At 43.4% G+C, this 18,333-nt stretch overlaps 1 long non-coding RNA gene across 1 annotated transcript in view; it reads left to right on the forward strand.

The window, feature by feature from the left end:
• Window positions 1-6,636: 6,636 nt before the first annotated feature.
• Window positions 6,637-18,333, forward strand: part of LOC132324054 (uncharacterized) — a 31,006-nt gene continuing 19,309 nt past the window's right edge. The window contains exon 1 of the long non-coding RNA XR_009485504.1: window positions 6,637-7,409. This is a non-coding gene — a long non-coding RNA (uncharacterized LOC132324054). The remainder of the gene's footprint in view (window positions 7,410-18,333) is intronic.

Genomic DNA, 18,333 nt, shown 5'->3' on the forward strand with positions numbered 1-18,333 from the left:
CTGGGAGTGATGGGCAAAGGTGCCTGCCTGAAAATCTATCAAGTGGGCAAATAAAGCTTATTTGAAAGCAGAAGCCTTGAAAGCAGAAGGAAAGGGCTTCTCCTGAGCATAGGAGGGCAGAGGAAGGGGGCCAGAGGAAGCAGCAGCAGAGCAAAAGCCACCCCTGAGGAAAGGATGCTCACAGCAGTGTTTGAGCTGGGTACAAGTTGGATGAGACAGTGCTTTTCAAGGCCAGAAAGAAAAAAAGGTGGGAGTAGCTGAGATTCAAAATGCCAGAAGCCTGCACAGGAATTTTAGCTGAAAGGAGACGAAAGGCCACAGAATAAAGATGGTATTGAGAAAAAAAAAAATTAAAAATCACTGAGGATGTGGGAAGTCTGAGCCAAAGCTGTTTCCTAGGATGCCTGTGGGACAGGCAGCATGCTCCTGAGGCTATGGGGTACCTCCCAGAGCTGTCAGCTGAGCAGCTCTGCTCCCACCACACTGGGCTGCAGCTGGGGGGGAGTTGTCTTTTGGGTGGTGTTAGAGGGAGAGGCCTCAACTGGGAGAGATGGAGCAGGGAAGCGGATCTGCAAATCACAAGGGACTGGGAAAGGGAATTAGAGTGTGGGGCTGGTGGTGAGATGACACAGAGACAGCATGAGGACACAGAGGAGCAGAAGAGGGAAGCGGGTGCAGGAGTCCCTGGAGAGTGGGGCAGTGAAGAGAAGCATCTGCAGAAGGAGACTTGAGCAAGGAAGAGAAGCCAGTGGGTCACCAAGAGAGGATGGTGGCTCCATGGGTGCCTGGCAAGTGAAAGTCTCAGGTGATGTCCTCAAGGCAGTGCACTGCTCCTTGTGGTTTCACAGGCTGCTCTGCAGAAGTCTCTGACTTTCTTCCTCTGTCTTCAGCTGCTCTGCTCTCCTTGCTCAGGTGTGAACAAACACTAAGGAGACAGAGGACAGGCTGGGACATCCTGCATTCTCTTGCAGCACTTGAAAGATCAGCATTACTGAAACCCAGAAGAAGAAGAAGAGGTGTTGAAGGCTGTCAGAGTCAGGCAATCAGTCAGGCAGGTGCACTGAGGAGTACAGAGAGCTGGGAAGGAAGGGGAAGAACAGCAAGAGGCTTTCCTTGGGCTAGCAAACACTTGGGTTGCACAGCTACAGGCTTCATCATCACCCTACTCCCCCGATTTCAGTTTTCAGAGACAGCATGGTTTTAGTCCTTCATCATCCTGTCAGTCTGGTCCAGATGGCAGAGACTCAGAGCAAAGCAGTTATTCACCAAGAGAGGGATTGGAAAAGGACAGTCTCTCTCTAAAAGCAGTAAAGTTGCAGACAGTGAAGACAGCACTATGTCTAAGAGCAGTAAGGGCTGGACTGATGTAAAATGAAGGTGGTCCTGTCACTTTGGTCATTCTTATGTCTGCATTTTATGTATAGCTTCTATAACTCTGAATAGTACAAATTTTTGTTTATCATAGGCTCTTGTCCTTCAAAAATTGTGGGAATACTCTGTCTGGACAAATAAGTGTTTCCAGGTTGCTCTTTCCATTAATTCTCTCAGTCTTTACCGAGGGGCAGAAAGATAGGGATGCTTACATTTTTAGATCATTAAGATTGGAAAAGACCAAATCCAAAATGTGCTTTTTTCCCAATCATTAAGATTGGAAAAGACCCATGAGCTCATTGAGTCCAACCCAGCACCTCCATGTCCAACACTAAACCATGTCCACACCTGCCATATCTTGACGACTTCTGAACATTTCCAGGGATGGTGATTCCACCACTTCCCTGGGCATCCTGCTCCAATGTCTGATCACCCTTTCAGTGAAGAATTGTTCTCTGATATCCAATCTAACCATCCCCTGGTGCAATTCCTGAGACTTCCATTGGAGATGCTTGCTTGAATTCAGCGCACAGGTACCTGCTTGAGTTTTGGGCTGATCTCTTTGAGGTGCAGAGATTGTCAGTGCAGGTGCTACTGCTGAAAGCCCTTGCTGCCTCACTTCTTTGCCAGAAGGCCGTAACTCCTGCCCTGAGCTGCTTCAGGATCTGCTGGCGGATGGATGCGGCTGCGACAGACAGCGCCGCTCCAGGCGGGCGCGCTGCGGGCTGGCGGGGGGCTCATCCCGCGGGGCGGGGAGGGATCCGAGAGCTCCCATGGCACGCTGCTGGCTCCGGGGAGCGCTCGGGGAGGGGATGCGGCGGCTGCAGAGCGGGGCCGCGGCCGCCCGGGGGAGCGCAGGCACCGCCGCCCGCACCGCGCTCCGCCAGCGGGGCTCCGCGGCAGCCGCACCGAGCCGGAGCGGGCCCTTGCGAGCCCCATCCAGGATAAAACACTTCCTCCCTTCCGTGAGTTACATAAATTTAAACTTTTCCCCCCTTTTTTTCTCTCTCTCTCTCTTTTTTTTTTTTTTCCCCATTATCGAAGATCTCAAATATTCCGAGAGAGGTTACAAAATGTGTTTACTTACAAATTTGGAAGTAGCGACAAGACGCAATGCAGTGAATTTGTCATCTGCTCATGACTAGCAGATGGTCCTCCTTCTTTGCAAGCAAACTGCGTGAGTCACATCTTGCCTGGTTTGTAGGATCGAGCCGAGGCACTCCCTGGCACCAGGGTGGACAGTGTCGCCCATCCTGATCGTGCCGCCTGCCCACACAGCCAGTGGGCTCCCTGGCGCTGGGTGGATCTCACCGTGCCTTTTGGAAAGGTTCCTCATCCCTCCTGCTTCCACGGCAGATTGGTCCGGGTGCACTCCTGTCTGTAGAGACTGCTTCACGTGGCTCTTGCAGTGCAAAGGGATCTTTAAATGGGAACACATTGCATTAACATTTTACAGACGAGCTGAAAGAGATAACTGTGAGTTATGCTTAAACAGACTCAGTTTTTAGCTGTGGATGAGGCCAAAGTGGGAAATGCAAAGAAGCCTGATGAGACCCTTTTGCCAGGAATCAGTGCTGCTGCAGAGCAGTGCTCCTGTGAAAACCCAGCTCCCTGCATCGAGGCATGACATGTTAAAGGTGGTTCTGAGCTGTGCTCTTAGTCAGTAACAAAACAAAACAAAATTAAATTTAAAAGAGTGCAACTCTGCATTGGTTTAGAGGCCTGTACAGAGCTTACAGAATTGGAGTTGCTTGTCCTGGTAAACAGATGAGGCTCAATTTTATTACAGGTATGTTAGAAAGTTGTTTTACAAGAACTAACATTCTTTCCTGCCTTCCCTCTCTGGTTTGAGCTGATTTCTCTCGATAGCTTTTCCTCAGTTATGACACATTCCTTGTTTTGCCTTATCATGTAAATCTGCATGATTGGTTTTCCTCTAGATTTGTGTCTCTGTGTGTATTCTTCCCAGCAGAGCAAGAGGGAGCAAGCTTCAATGATACAGAAATGACATACTGAGAGTGATGGGGAAAATTCAGGGAAGATATCAACCTGAAAATGTTTTGAAATGTTTTTGTGCAAAGTGGACAGGTTTCAGGTTGACAGGTTCTTTTAAAATGAATTCGTTTCCAAAGCTGTCATTATTTATATGACATAATACTTGTTGCTCTTTGCTGAATGCAAGAGTTCCCCTCTCTCACACCAGCCATGGGTCAGTTGTGCACTCCTGCCAGATGCTCGTGTTTGCACAATGTGAGACACACAAATTGCGCTTGACATTCTGTAGGTAGCAGAGTCCATATAAATAGTATAAAGAGAGTGCTGGGTTTCCTTGTTTTTCAGTTTCTTCTGGAATGTTTTCTTGCCTTGTTTTCATAGAAGAGCACTCCAGATTAAGGCACTCTTCAGAGGTAAAAACAGAAACAGTCCTCTCGTTTCTGAAAGAAATGCTAAAATTTATGGAGGACAGTGAGGAAACTCATGTAAACTTGGTAATGAATCCAAACCTGGCACCAGGAGCTCTGATTTGGAGATCCTGGAGCTGTAACCAATGTTTGAGCACCATGGCACAGCCACAGTCCATCACTGACATTTCCACCAAAGTCCGTGTTTCAGAGGTCAGAGGCTGCCCTGGGAATTGCCTCCCTGCAAGAGGACAGAGTTTGAGCTGTCTCCTCTGTCTGAGCTCCTCATCAGTAGCTGTGAAGGTGCTGCTGCTGAATTGTCATCCAGAATGTGGGATTGAGAGAGGAAGGGGAATTGAGGGCTGGTTGTAAAGGAAACATGAGGGGGTTGCTTGTAGAGGTGGATCATCCTCAGGTTTGGGAAGGGTGACACTCATGGGGGCCCCTGGGGACTCCAGTGCTTCTAACCAGTATCAGGAAAGCCCTCCAAGGTGCCAAGAATAGGTTTGTCCTCTTGGTCCCTGAAATGAGTCTCCTCTCTCCTCTCATTGCTGCCAATAAATCCAGGATTAGGAAGCTGACAGCCGCCTACATGCTCTGGAAGAACACAGTGACCACATCCAAAATTTATAGCCTACAATACTGCTGTAGGTGGGGATATAAAATACTTTTGTGGGGTTTTTAGGCTTGGGATTCCCCGTGGGTGCTGGCAGTGACATATCCTGATACATCATCCCCCTCCCTGCAGTGAGGCATGCGGGAGGAGAGGGCTGGTGTGCTCCATGTCAGTGCAGAGTCCCGGGGATAGATGTTGTCCCAGGTGCTCTGGCAAGGTGCAGTTTACCTGTGTTTGATGCACCTTGAGCTTGGCTTTTGCTCCACAGTCAGATCCATCTGCTTCAGGTCAGTGCTGTTCTCAAAACCCCACACTCCTGTCTGGTTGCCCTCTTGGGCAGCCTCATTCACCCCCTAAGACCCTCCCTTGGGGCCTCAGCAGATAACTACATAGATGGGGAGCAGGCCATGAGCTTTCTAAAACACGGGCACCACAGCTGGTCAGCATGAGCCTGATGGCTTTTCCTTGCTACCAACATGCACTGCTCACCCCTCATCACGGTTGCTTCACCAGCTTTGGTGACCCCGTGCTCACAGAGGGGAAGGAGACAAAAAGGATTGCTTGAAAAGGTCCATGGGAGGCCCAAGTGTGAAGTCTGCAGGAGGAAAATTAACTCAACAGAAGTTGTGAATAGAAAAGAGTGGCATAGTGAGCTCACACAGGCTTGACATTCCTTGGTTTCTACAATGTCTGGGATCTGGACTTGAAAATCCTGGGAAAAACCACAACTAAGGAAGATGAAGTGGTAAAGGCTCTCACCTGTGTCTTTGTTGCCACTGGAAATGGAGAATCACAGCTGTGAAATTTAGATCCTAGCCAGCCAGCTTCTGTGAGGTTTCACCTCTGAGCTGAAGTTGGCTTGTAGTGGGAAAGTTTCTCATTACTTTTGGGTTCACTGGGATGAATACAAAACATAATTCATTCCAGCTAAAGAAGAGCTGCATCTCCATTGGAGGTGCTTTGGGTAAATGGGAAGCTCTGAGATATGTGCTCTGCAACTCACAGAGAGAATTTAAGAAGATACCTGGGAAACTGAAAAATGAGCAACCACTGGAAAACCCATCATCTCGATGTTGGATTTTCATAAGGCAGGAGGCTTGGAAGTAGATGATATTTAAGGTCCCTTCCAACCCAGGCTATTCTGTGATTCTATGATATTTGGGAAAGGGCAGAAATCCAGGTGAAAACCCAACAGAGCTATCTTGCTTCTAAGTTATTTAGTTTAAAGCTAACTCCAGGAGGGCCATGGAAACTCCTCGTGGAAACCAGATAAGCCTATGGATAAAATAGTAAAGAAAAACTTCAAAACTTGATGCTAAATAACTAAAATGAAACAGACAGAGGTCCTGATTGTACTAATATATGACAATTTCCAGTCCCTACACCTTATCCATACCCCAGATTCCAGCATAAAGTCATGAGTGTATTCAGCCATTTCAAACAGAGCTTGCCAAGATCAACTGCTTCATGTTTAATGCGTGCTTTGTGTATCTCAGGTGAAGAAAACACAATAGAATGGCAAATCTTACCCAGAAACAGCATTGCATTTCTGGATTGCCAGACCTGTCTTAGCCTCAAGCAAGGGAGAAGTTTGTACAGCAGTTAACATGATTAAGCATGACTGACGCCACATGTGTCCTAGGCTGGGAGAACTGCTAAATCTCTAAATTTTGCCCAGTCATGTCACTGAAAGTGATTCCATACACCTGAAGAAGATTGCTACACCCAAATGTTTATTTTTCTGGCGATACTGGTTGACCTACTTTTGCCTACCAGGGGAAGTACAGGCTGTTCCTATCCAAATGTCCTGAGACCATCCCAGATGAGCTTTCAGACCTGTTTGATGTTATATTCTGGGTCCAGCTTGACAGAGAACTGAGCTCAACACCTTGCACTCCCTTTTCCAGCAGGAAATAGAACTTTGCGTGCCTGGCTGTGGCTCCGAATTAAAACCATATCTCCCAAAAAGTAACCCAAAGACTTGACTTTGTCAGGAAAGAAGATGTGATAAGAATGTGGTTGTCTTCAAGGGCAGATATGGGAGAGCTTCTCGCCCTGCTGCATGGCAGATCTCCAGCTGGGAAGTCCTGTGGGAAGAAGGAGTGTAATTCTGTGGGACCAGCATTAGGGATGAACTCAGCATCTGCTACTGGATGTGAAATAGCCCCTTGAAACTGAATCCAGCTCTTCTCAATCTCCAAAGGAGAGAACTGTAGTTTTGCTAAGGAAAACTAAGCCTGTGGTCTCAAGGGATATGAAATACTCTTTTATTGTTAATTTGTATATTTGCCTTGCTGCAAATGTCATCTAAAGCTGTGTAGGAGGAACGTATCTGGAGGGGTGTTTTTCCAAATTTGTTTTATTTGGTGTAGACACACTCTGAAATAAACCTGAAGCCTGGGAGGGGTAGGAGGGGTGGAGGCTGGGCTTGAACCTTAACCCCATGAGTGTTCCTCTCGGCCCCGTGGGCTCTGGCTGCACAGCCCACACAGGGCTCCCCAAATTATCTCAAAAGACAAAGTGATGGGGATCGATGTGGCTTGTAACTTCTTCCCTAACTCCCTTACTATTGATGTTTTCTAACAAGAGATCCAAACTGTGACAAGGAAAATGAGTGAAGAAAGACCTTTCGAAAGAGGAGCAAAATGGGAGCTGATCCAAGCGTCTGTAATTAGCTAATGGCTGTGAATATTTATGAAATCTCCCAGCAGTGGCAGTGAAGTGCTGATCCCAGAGAAGTGGACGCTCTCTTCCTTGATGTCTTTAATCCTTGCAGTCCCAGCTGCCACGGCTCGAGTTTTGGAAAACCCCACCCTCTTTCTGGCCTCTGATCAAAATCAATATTTCAGAGGGAAATGCAGAAGAGCAAAGGAGTTAAACAAAAGTTCAGATAAGCATAACAAATACTGGAAAGATGAGATCCTCCAAGCAGAGTGCTCTAGAAAGCTCTCCTGTTAATCTGGGCAAGGCTTTCATCAATTGCTCTGAGCAGGAAGAGCTATTATTGGACTCATAAGGAGGTAAGAGATTTATTTCCTCAGCTGCATGGAGTCATGCTATGAGATATCATTAAGTAAGAATAATTAGGATATGAACTTTTAACACACAAGATTTGTAGGTTCTCCTGTGTTTCCAGTCCTTTCCAGATAGACCTCTCCTAAGTGATATTCAGGATTTCTGTACTATTTAACTATGTGATCCTTACAAGTAATTTTTCTTATGTCTATGTGATAAGTGGCTGTGTTGATCTCCATTTGAGAATCTGTAGATGAACTTGGTAATCACTACTTTGGGGTGATACCAAAATAAAATATTAAAGTGTATTTTAATTTGAGCAGCTCAGTGGCGATCCAACAATGTGGATTTCATTTTCCTGGCAATACTTTGATGCAGTTAATACATATCCCAGAAAAAAAATGATGGTAAAATCCAGAATGGTCACATCAGGTTAACTGGTTTCATGGTTGCAATGGCAATGTAAGGAACTTGCACTAACACACAGAGATGAATTTTCAGGGTGTGGGAAGCAAGTGTGCAAAGGGTCTGATGATTAACTTTCTGGCACCAGTTGCTTTTCTGTCACACTGCAATCATTACTTCAGGCAAAAACAAATCATTTTGTTGCTTCATCAGCAGAAAAAAGCCCAGTCCAGCTCCATCTTCTGCCAAGCCTGAGCCTTCTCTTTCTTTCTGGGCATATGGAGGGTCTGGGGCAGCACTGTGGAAGAGAACAGAAGGAAGGTGCCAGGAGAGCAGAGGTTCCAGTGCCCAGCTGAGGTTTTTGTGATCAGGTGGAGCCCAGGGACAGTCCATTCCACTGTAACATTTGAGATCTACTGATCTCAAGTGTTTCATTTTGCAGAGCAACAAATAGGTTTTTTCCATTTTCAGAGCCCCAGTCTTGATTTCTTGTAAAGCTGAGTGTTATTCATGTCTGGACCACAGCTGATCATTGCTAATTTTGATGCAGAGTTTGACTTTCCCTCCAGAGCAAAGGGTTTAATGCTTTTCTTCAAAGGCAGTGCAGATGGCTTATTGAATGTCAGAGATCCAAGGAAGCTTAAATGGATAAAATTTTTAATGCAGTCCAGGACTTAAAGAGACTGGCTGATTTTTAGTAGGTAAAGCCAATTTAGAACATTGCCACTGCCACAGTGACCGTGGGATCAAACTTGATTGGGATCCTAAAACTTCTGCCTATTCCCACCTACCTTCTTGCTGAGTAGTGACTGGGCTGACATTTATTTAGGCTTCCATTGATGCTGCTATACAACAAAAAAATAGTCATATGCTTCATTTTAAGGCTCCTGAATCAGGAAGATGTAATTATTAATGGGAATGATTTATACAAAGCTGTTAATTGATGAGCCAGGAGAGAATAGAACTTCTTTCCTGAAGAGCAACATTGAACAGATCATGTCAGAAAGGAGATATAATGTCACTGCTGTGAGATAACTGTTTTTAAATGTGGTTCCTTTACTGCCATTCATAGAGTCATGGGAAGGTTTGAGTTGCAAGGGACCCTAAAGATGACCCTGTTCCAACTCCCTGCCACGGGCATGGAAACCTTCCACTAGAGCAGGTAAAAGGGGGGGTAAAGAAAAGAATTCCTGTGGGAAGGCAGGTGTGGTACAGTGTGACAGGCAAGGTGGTGCTGAGCAGTCCTGGAAGCACAGGAAATCTCAGAAATGGGAAGATCCAAGGGGAAAAAGGGTGGCACAAATACTCACTTTAAGCAGATGAAGGTGTTGCAGCAGATTTCCCTTCACCTGAGTAATTCCATGCCAAGGTACTTCCCCTGCCGTGCATCCTTGAGTGTGCTACATAAACATAAGTACACATTCTTCCCAAAAATTTTTCCAATAATTGCAATGGTCAAAAATAATAAATTGCAGCTATTGTAAAGCTAATATTAATCTGTATCACATCTGCATCTCTTAAAAGCACACCATTCCAAATTCTTGCTGGTTTTGTCAGTCATGTGCCCAGAAACACTTTCAATGCACTAAGAAGAATCATAAAAACTCCAAATCAGGTGTTTAGATCTCCACAACCACGCTAGCTTGAAAGAAATTCAACCTCCCAGGCACAGAGCCAGGTTCTGCTATTGCGAAAAATGGTTCTCCTGCATGTGCTAAGGGATTTAATGTTCCTCATGTTCTAGGCAAGGGCACTGTAGGTTTTCCAATGGTGATAAAATGCAAATTTCACCCATAAGTCTTTCTATTGACAGGGAGGATAACAATCTACCTCTATGTATGTGTGTTTGTGTGTGTGTATGTGTGTGCTTAAAAATTTCAAAAATTAAAATCTGCTGGAAAAGGGAGTATAAAAGAGTATGACTTCTCCAGATTTTTTTTTTTTTGAGACAAATATACTGAATTGCAATAAAAATGTACCTAATCTTTAAGTCACTTAAACTGTAGTGTTCAGTATGAATATGGATATGCAGCTTGTGGCTCATCAAAGTATAGGGGCTGTATTGACACGTGAAGTATTGGATCAAGAAGTTAATTTTGCAGGATCAGAGACAGAGTCACAACACAAACAAAATAAAGAAAGTCCAATAACAGGAAAGGCAGAGCATCTCTATTAGCTATGACTGATTTTCCATCGCCCTACATCCTTGGTAGCAATTAGGTGTGGCTATAAAATGCTGTTAAAAGACTAAATGCAATAGCTGCTCTGCACTGACTTGGCTGAACGTTTGAGCTGCTCAGGGTGGATTAAACCCTGCAGTCACAGAGGGATAAATTTGCAATTTGCAACTGAGAGCATTCAGATTTTAGTGAATCAACACAAGCAAATTGCATTTTATTACCAATATTCCAAATGTATCATAGCCCCAGGAGACATGATGTCCAGGAGTGCCCTTACTCACAGTCTGACCTGAACTGTCTTTCACAGCACAGGAGGCTGGCTTGGCAGCAGGGCTTTCACCACTGCTGACAAGTGCTTTTAGAAAACCTGGGCACAACAGTCTGAAAGGTGATGCACAAACCAAATTAATCCCCTTCAGCAGAATTGGTTCTCTGCCCTCACCTGTGATTTTATCAAAAACTAACCAGGGGGTTTAAAATGTATTTTGAACCTGTGTCAGAGATGAGTTCAAGAGCTCTTGGAGCACTCTGTCCATCTGCTTGCAACAGGAGTGAAGCTCCACATGGCAAACTCCACCTGCATGTTGATGTTGAGCCTCTATTTCCCTTTGTAGGGTGGTGTCCACTGGCTTCAGATGGAGATTTAGACAACTTTCAGCTAGAGGGACCCTGCCATGGTGCTGGCTGCAGGGAAATCCAAAGCAGAAGTGTTTCTCGTGGATAGATTCTTCACTTGACACAAAATGTGTTGTGACACATTATCTCCTCACCATGTAGCAAAGTGTACTTTGCAGCAATTGAGGAGATTCAGTTAAATCCAGCCTGTACTTGTGTTCGGGTTCGTTATTTATAGCAAGAGTGGGAGTGTGTTGGCCCCTTCTGACAGCATATCATGGCCATCTTAAATCCTGAAAGCACTTTTTTGTTGTTGTTGTTGCCACAGTAAATGTTTAAGAAGTTTAATCTTGAATTTGTGAGTGATTTGGAGACCAGTCTGTTCATGACACATTAGCAAAATTAGAGCAGGAAATGTTTTGCTGAACAAACTCTCGTGCTTTTATAAGGAGTGAGGTTGCTGGGAGTGTGCTCCCTGCTGTGTGTGCTGCCAAGGCATGGCCTCCGTGGCCCACAGAGTTGTGTGTGCATGTGTTTGCCCATGGTATTTCAAAAAAAATTACTTACTGAACCAGCCTGAGAGAATTTAGAAAATCAAATGGCAAGGTGTTATAGAGGGCACTTAGCATGGTATGGAGTTTCAACAGTGAGCATAGCCAGAAGAAAAAGGGTTAATTTTGCTTCAAGAAGAAGACATGGAAATAATTTTTTTCTTGCTAATTAAATATGAAACTGACTAACGGTATGCAAGTGTAATTTTCTTATCTTATTAGCCACGTTCATTTCTGAAGTGAATAACTACCAGCACTGGTACAGTATATGGGCAGAATAATAGTCAAACTGATTTTTACTTTAATCTCTGAATACAATTAGCATAATTTAAACTGTTATAAGCTACAGCAGATAGAAATCACATTATAGAGACTGTAGGTGGAGAGGTGGGTGGTCACATGCAGAGGGAAAACTGGAAGAGCACTCAAAATACAGCCAAATAATAAGCATTCAGGAGAATGTAAAGCTACATCGAGTTGAAAGGCACATTATTTCAAGAGATGGGGGAAGAAAAGTGGATAATCATGAGCAAGGTTCAAGGACTTCTACTACTGCAGGGCCTGATCCCAAGAAAAGCTGTCGTAAGAGATGTAGTTTATACAGCTGTTTTATGGGGCATGAATCCCAAATTCCATTTTCTGTCAGAGGAGAGAACAGCCCAGTGGAGACAGACAGATCACATCTTGCCTGACCAGGTGAGAAGAGAGGTCAGGATATGATGGGGGAAGCAAAGAGACAGGTCAGATGGGGAACCAGAGAGATGGACCATGGGTGTAAAGTGTGTCTTTGAGTGAATTGTGCATGAGAGCAGGGAAAGAAGAAGGAAAAAGAAGAGAGAAAGGATGGGCTGAATGAGGAGACTGGGTCTAGAAATCCTGAATTGTAGGCTAGGACTGACTGAACAGTCAGCACCAATGAGTGTGGGAAGAGAGTGACATGAACAAGGAGAGGAGACAGGGACAAGCTGGTGAAGATAAACCCAAGCTTGAGGAGAGTGGAAAGAAGGTGCTGCCTGACAGAGCCTGAAACCTGGGATGCTCACATCATCCTACTCCTCTGCTGTCAGCAAATATCCACACAGCCTCTGAGAAGCCATTACAGATCACCTGCCACTGCAGCTATGGAAAAGAAAGGATTACAGCTGAAAACTCAGGAAACATTCTGAACTCTTTTTCCTTTCAAATGCCTGCTTGCCCTCTCCATTTACATCCTCTACCAGTTTCTGCAGTGTTTTTTGAGCAAGTGACAAAATTAAACCCAGGAATCTAGCCTGTTTAACCAGTAATAGTCTGATGTTGGCATTAATTAAATTTCTGTGGCCCCTTTTTAATTGTCGCAAGGAAATCTAAAGAATTTGTTATTTAGTACAGAGTGGTCTGAAATGTTCCAATCTGTACAGCATGCATTAATCTTTGGGTAAATTTTACTTATATCCTGACAATTTACCCAGAGTATGTTGTTTGAAAAGAACTAGACTGTTCTTCATCATAGCATGACTGAGGGTGTTCTGCAGCCAGGCCTTACTGCTGGACTACAGAACACAACTCTGACGTATTTTTCACATCAAATTGTTAGATTTCCTATCATAAAGAGATTTCTGAAGTATACAACATGGACCTCACTCCTGAGTGGCTGTTCCATTGTTGCAGGGCTCTCTGCTCTTTGAAACTTTTTCCTACCAAAAAAAAAAGCAATCTCCAGACCTTATTCACTGCTACATAATAGAAGGTGTTGTCAGCAAATGGCACTTACAAAAGCAGCCTTATAGCTGGGGGGATGTCAGACTGGAAGTCCAGGGATGATGATCCCTGGTTGCCCAGAGAGCTCCTACAGAGCTTTCAGATAGAGGTGAAAATGTTCTGCTCTTTTGAATCAGCCCTGCTTGCATTTTTACAATGAATTAAGCACAGCTACACTGAGGTATGGACTGTACTCTGTGTGTGTGTGGACAGAGATTGGCCAGAAAATCTTAGAATCATTGATTAAATCAATGTATATCACCTCCAGAAATATGTGCACTGAGCAGTGTTTGTAGATGAGCAGTACATCTAAAGTAAAGATCCATACATGCTGTGCAGCTGTACTTTTGGCAAAGATGACAGAGGATGATGCTTCCTGAGAAGACTTTCAAGGTCTGATGTTTTGTTTACTCAATTAACCTTTGCTGTATTTAATGCACCAAGAAAAAGCATTCCAATTGCTCTGAAGCACTCTGTTACAAAAAAATCAGCAAAGCCAGTTAAGTAATTCTTTGGTGGGATTTTTTTTTCCAGTTTTTCTTGTAATTTTTGTACTTTTTAGGCTTTTAAATGAGATTAACCTTTAATGGACATGTCTTGAACACAGCTAGTTACATCTCTCTGAGAAAGTGACTTACAAATACACAAGAGTTTATTTCTAAGTATGACAATGAAGACAGCAAGTAAATCATGTTAGGGTATATTTAACACTCTCTAGTTCTGCTATTCAATTTAGAAAAAAAGTTATGAAAGACTACAAAGTGCTAACAAGGACAGCCCTCACCAAGCCCAAACTCTTAAGAAATAGCAGCAGTCCTGCAGCATTGCATTTGTCTCTCAGTGCCAGGGCTCTATATTTAACAAGCTTTCCCCAGCTCCCACACCCAGATGAATTCATTGGAATGCAGCAGGAAAGCAAAAGCTCATCTGACTCATTAGGAGGCTCATATGCAATTACCATCAATTAAAAATTCCTTCTAGAGCCACCGTGTGAATTTGGGTGCGCTGAAAGAAATGAAATCATCAGGATCTCTGTAAGCAGGACTTACCTTTGCATGGAGCTCAGGACAAAGTGAGATTTGATTAATCTGCAAAAACAATTAGCTGATGTGCTGACGAAGGTGTGGGATCCCCAGAGAGCTGTGCCTGATGGAGTTTTGCATCTTCCACTTCAACTTCTGTCTCTTGCAAGCAACAGAGCCAAAGAAAAGCTTCTCTACATTGGGAATGTATTGAAAGAAACCCTGAAACTGTTGTAACAACATGTTTTGTTGATATGAAATTATTTTTCTTTTCACCAGCCGCTAGTGAGGAAAAAAAAGTTTAAAGGTGGAAGTGTAATGAAAAATGATTTACAGATGGATTCCATTTTCACTATATTCCCATTAAGATGGGTTGTAAACACTTCACTTTCTTAACCCAAAACCTTTCTCAGAATCTGTTCTGTTTAGGTTTTACTTGTTAGATTTGGAATAAGCTCTTCAAAAGACTGAGCAGCTCTTGAGCCAACCCAGCAGAATTGAGGTGCCTTGGTCATAAATTTTCATTGAAAAATTTTATCTTAGCATGAACTTTACTTGTGCATCTGATATTTTAACAGTATTGAAAGTTTATATCCTGTAGATTAAGCCTTTTATTAAAACTTTATAAAAAATACAGCAGAGCAATTAAAAGTATATGTATATATAATTTCACAAGCATTTTAGAAGTCTATACAATAAAACAAGCATGTGCTTATGCTATACTTATTTGTGTTCCCTACTCATAAGAAGCAGCAAATTCTTCTTTTATCTGTAAAACAGGGTAATACCCAGATATCTAGGATTGTTGCATCATTTCTTTTTGAAAAATAAAAATGGTAAAACCCCCAAACTTTTATGAGTACTTTAGAGTAGGAACTGCCATTTCCGTCACTATTTATCTTCTGGTGGTGCCAAGAGGATTCTTATGTTTAGGTCTTTAAAAGCCTATAATGACACAGAATTTCCATGGGAGGAAAGCACCCAGACCTCCACCAAAACCTATAGAAGCTGCTCAAATAATAAATAATAAACAGCCCTGGAGTGCAGACACTGATCTCAGAATAAAGATTGACACATCCTTTTACTTTCTGCACATTGTATCTTAGGATAAATAAGAGAGCCCAAACAAATCCTTTTAGTTTTGTGTGTTTTGGGGTTTTTTTTAATAAATGCAAGGTGGTTCAAAATCTTTGGTCTGAGTTTGAATATTGAGTCTACTTCTTGGAACATTGTGTAGAAATTTTGATGGAGAGAAAAAATAATCCAAATCTCTATGCATTTTTACAAAGATCATAATGTAGTTTCTTTCATGCCTGCAGTAGTAGTTATTCTGTGGGGACAAGCAGGACTGGGATCCTCAAAAATCCCTAAAGCTGATATTTAGACAATACCCATGTACTGAGACCTAACAATTAACTAAACATGGTAGGGGTCTCAAGTAAAGAGAAGTTAGATCTGAAGTTAGTATGAATATAGAAACATGTATATTCTTATACAAGGGAAGAGCAAGGAAGAGGAACTTTCAGTTGGAGATCAAATCTGCTCTCATATAACTCAATTTTACCTGTACATTTAAACATTTTTCAATGTATAGGTTTTTGTCCAATGAGTTTTCTACAAATAAACTGATTTTGCTTTTACATGAAAATCCCTCCAGGTAGGAGGAGCAATCCAACTGAATACCAGAAGTCAAGAATCTTGTTTCCCTTACATAAACTAAACATAGACTGATATTTTTCCTACCATTTCCATTTTTTATTGTTTCTCAGTAAAAAGGGTGCCAAGCTAGGAAATGTGTCAGCAAAGCAGAGAGGTGGTTTTATCAACAGTATACATGCTGCTTTTTTGGAAACATATCTAGGAGATTTACTTCCTGGTAAATCTTCTGCTCTGAACTTGTGTGGTTTGCAGAAGAAAGTGGAGCTGAGGGGTGGGAGAGAAGTTATTTATCAGGAACATTTGAGAACGGTTACCACGGTGAAAGAAACAGAAGACAAAAGATCCATTAATTAAATCATCTTTGATCATTTGCAGGCTTTGTTTGGATCTGTTTGTATCTTGGAAAAATTAAGAGTGTGCAGATGATGCCAATCAGAAAAGCACTCTCCTCCTAGATCAATTTGGTTGAATTCACATAAGGGGAAAAACAAATGTTTGAAGCCAAAATCAGTGTGACACCGCTGATGTTCCAGGGGGAGCCGAAGTCTCCTCTATGTCCATACACTGAACATGCCTTGGGTCCCAAGGCCAACAAATCAGATATTTTCAGCCAGTTTAGAAAAGACCTTTGGAGCATTTTAAGAAAGGGTGATTTCCACCAAGGCATCCAGTACTACATGGAAGAACCAAAGAGGAAAACATATCACTGCCATCAGTGGGGTTTCAGAAGGGAGAAACTTCTAGAAACCTGGTTATTTCCTAGCAAGCTCTGCAGGCTTCTGACTAGCTTTTGGACAAAGCTCTTGGTTTAAATTATGTTAATCTTCTTCACAGGGCAGGGATAAGCAACTTTCTGATTACAAGAACAAAATATAAAAATACTGGGACAAAGTCTCTGTGGACATAAATCATTGTGATACCCTTGAAAACCAACACACAACAGACAATTTCATTTGCTATCCAGCCTGTTCTAAAACAGGGAAAGAATGTTAAAATTCTTCTTTTTGTGTTGAGATTAAATCCTGCAAATTTGCCATGGAAACCATTTTTTTTTTCCCCTTCCCCTCCCTTTCACAGTTCAGTAATAGCAATTCTTTCAGAGAAGGGAGGTTTGAGCATCGTGGTTTGGGGTGGGGGTTTTTTGGGAGGTGGGCTGAAGGGAAAAATGGGGAGCTGTGGAGGGGAAGAGGCCAGAACATGTTAACTCTCAGAAATGAGTTCACATCCCCAAGGTCTGGGTGTTGAGTGCCAGCAAAGGACAGATGCTCCTAACAGTTGGAGCGTTGCAGCACGGAGGAGGGAGCCATCCTCCAGAAGCCAAGAAGCCACCCTGGGAAGCAGGCAGGCCTGGGATGACCCACTTCAGTCAGTGCCCACGTGGGGCTGGCAGGAGATGGAGCTCCCCTGGCTCTGAGGGCTGACTCACTGGCCCTGTTTGATCCCACAGCAGCAGGAAGGGAACGCCAGGACAGCAGCCCTGAGTGTGGATAAGGCCAGGGTAGCGTGGCAGGGAGGGAGGGCTGCAACCAGGGTCCCCCCAGATCTGCCACCCACCCCTGTCAGCCACCAGCCAGGTGCTCAGCCAGGCTTCTGAGCTCCTCACAGGAACAGGCAGGGTCTACCTAGGCTTTTCTCTTTTTTTTGGAGGAAAAAGCTGATTTTCACAGCATGCCTACACTGTTGTTTCCAAAGCATGGGTTGCTTTTATCCCCATGTTCAAATTCACCTGTTACACAATATCTCAATGAGTAATCCAAAGGTTTTAATATAAAAAGGCAAAGAGAAGGACATGGAGAGGAAGTAAAAGCAAAGGCAGCCAGGGTGGGCTTGGTCCCCCATTTTCATTATTCCATATGGAATTTTTCTTATACAATCATTGAGAATCTTGGAGATCATCAAGTCCAACAATTAACCCAGCACTGCCAAGTTCACCATCAAACCCCAAGCACCACATCTGCATGTCTTTTAAATGCCTTCAGGGATGGCAATTTCCCCCTTCCCTGGGCAGCCTTTTCTAATGCTTGACAAACCTTCCAGTGATTAAATTTTTCCTAATATTCAATCTAAACACCCCGGTACAACTTGAGACAGTTTCCTCTTGTACTATCACTTGTTAGTCAGGAGAAGAGGCTCATAGCCACTTCACTCTAAGCTCCTTTCAGAAGCAAATTGGAGGTCCATTTCTCATGGGATGCAAAACTGCAATCAATTCTATCCAGTTTTAATTCAGTGAGGAACTTCATCTGGGTGACGGAACTGCCAGAGTTAATTGCCACAGTCAGGCTGCCCCTTACCAGCCCTCTTACAGAACATTCAGGTCTATCTGCCTCTGTTCTCCATTTCTTGGTGCTTCCATTTCTTTCATCTCTTTCTTTCAGGTGGACTTTCCATGTCCTTTTCTCCTGATGGAGCATTTCCTTATCCTTCTGTTGGCATAATGTCATGTCTGTTTGTTTATACCAAACATGAGGGGTTTTTATGGTGCCTCATCAACCGCATTAAATTTTCAGACTGTTGTGTTCCTTCCTACTTCTTTTACTCACTCATACAGTAGACTTGTTCCTGATAGAAATGAGACATTTCAAGGATGATTTCATGCTGTAGCAGCCTAGCACAAAATTACATCTTTCTGACCTGCTGTGTCTTAATGTGGTGCCTTACTGACTTCCACAGCTCTCAGCTGTTCACCCTTTTTCCCTGAGGATGTTCACAAAATAGAAAGTTAGAGTGAATTCATTCCCAGACAACCTCAGCAAA

Source organism: Haemorhous mexicanus, chromosome 2 (assembly GCF_027477595.1).
Source record: "Haemorhous mexicanus isolate bHaeMex1 chromosome 2, bHaeMex1.pri, whole genome shotgun sequence".
NCBI lineage: Eukaryota > Metazoa > Chordata > Aves > Passeriformes > Fringillidae > Haemorhous > Haemorhous mexicanus.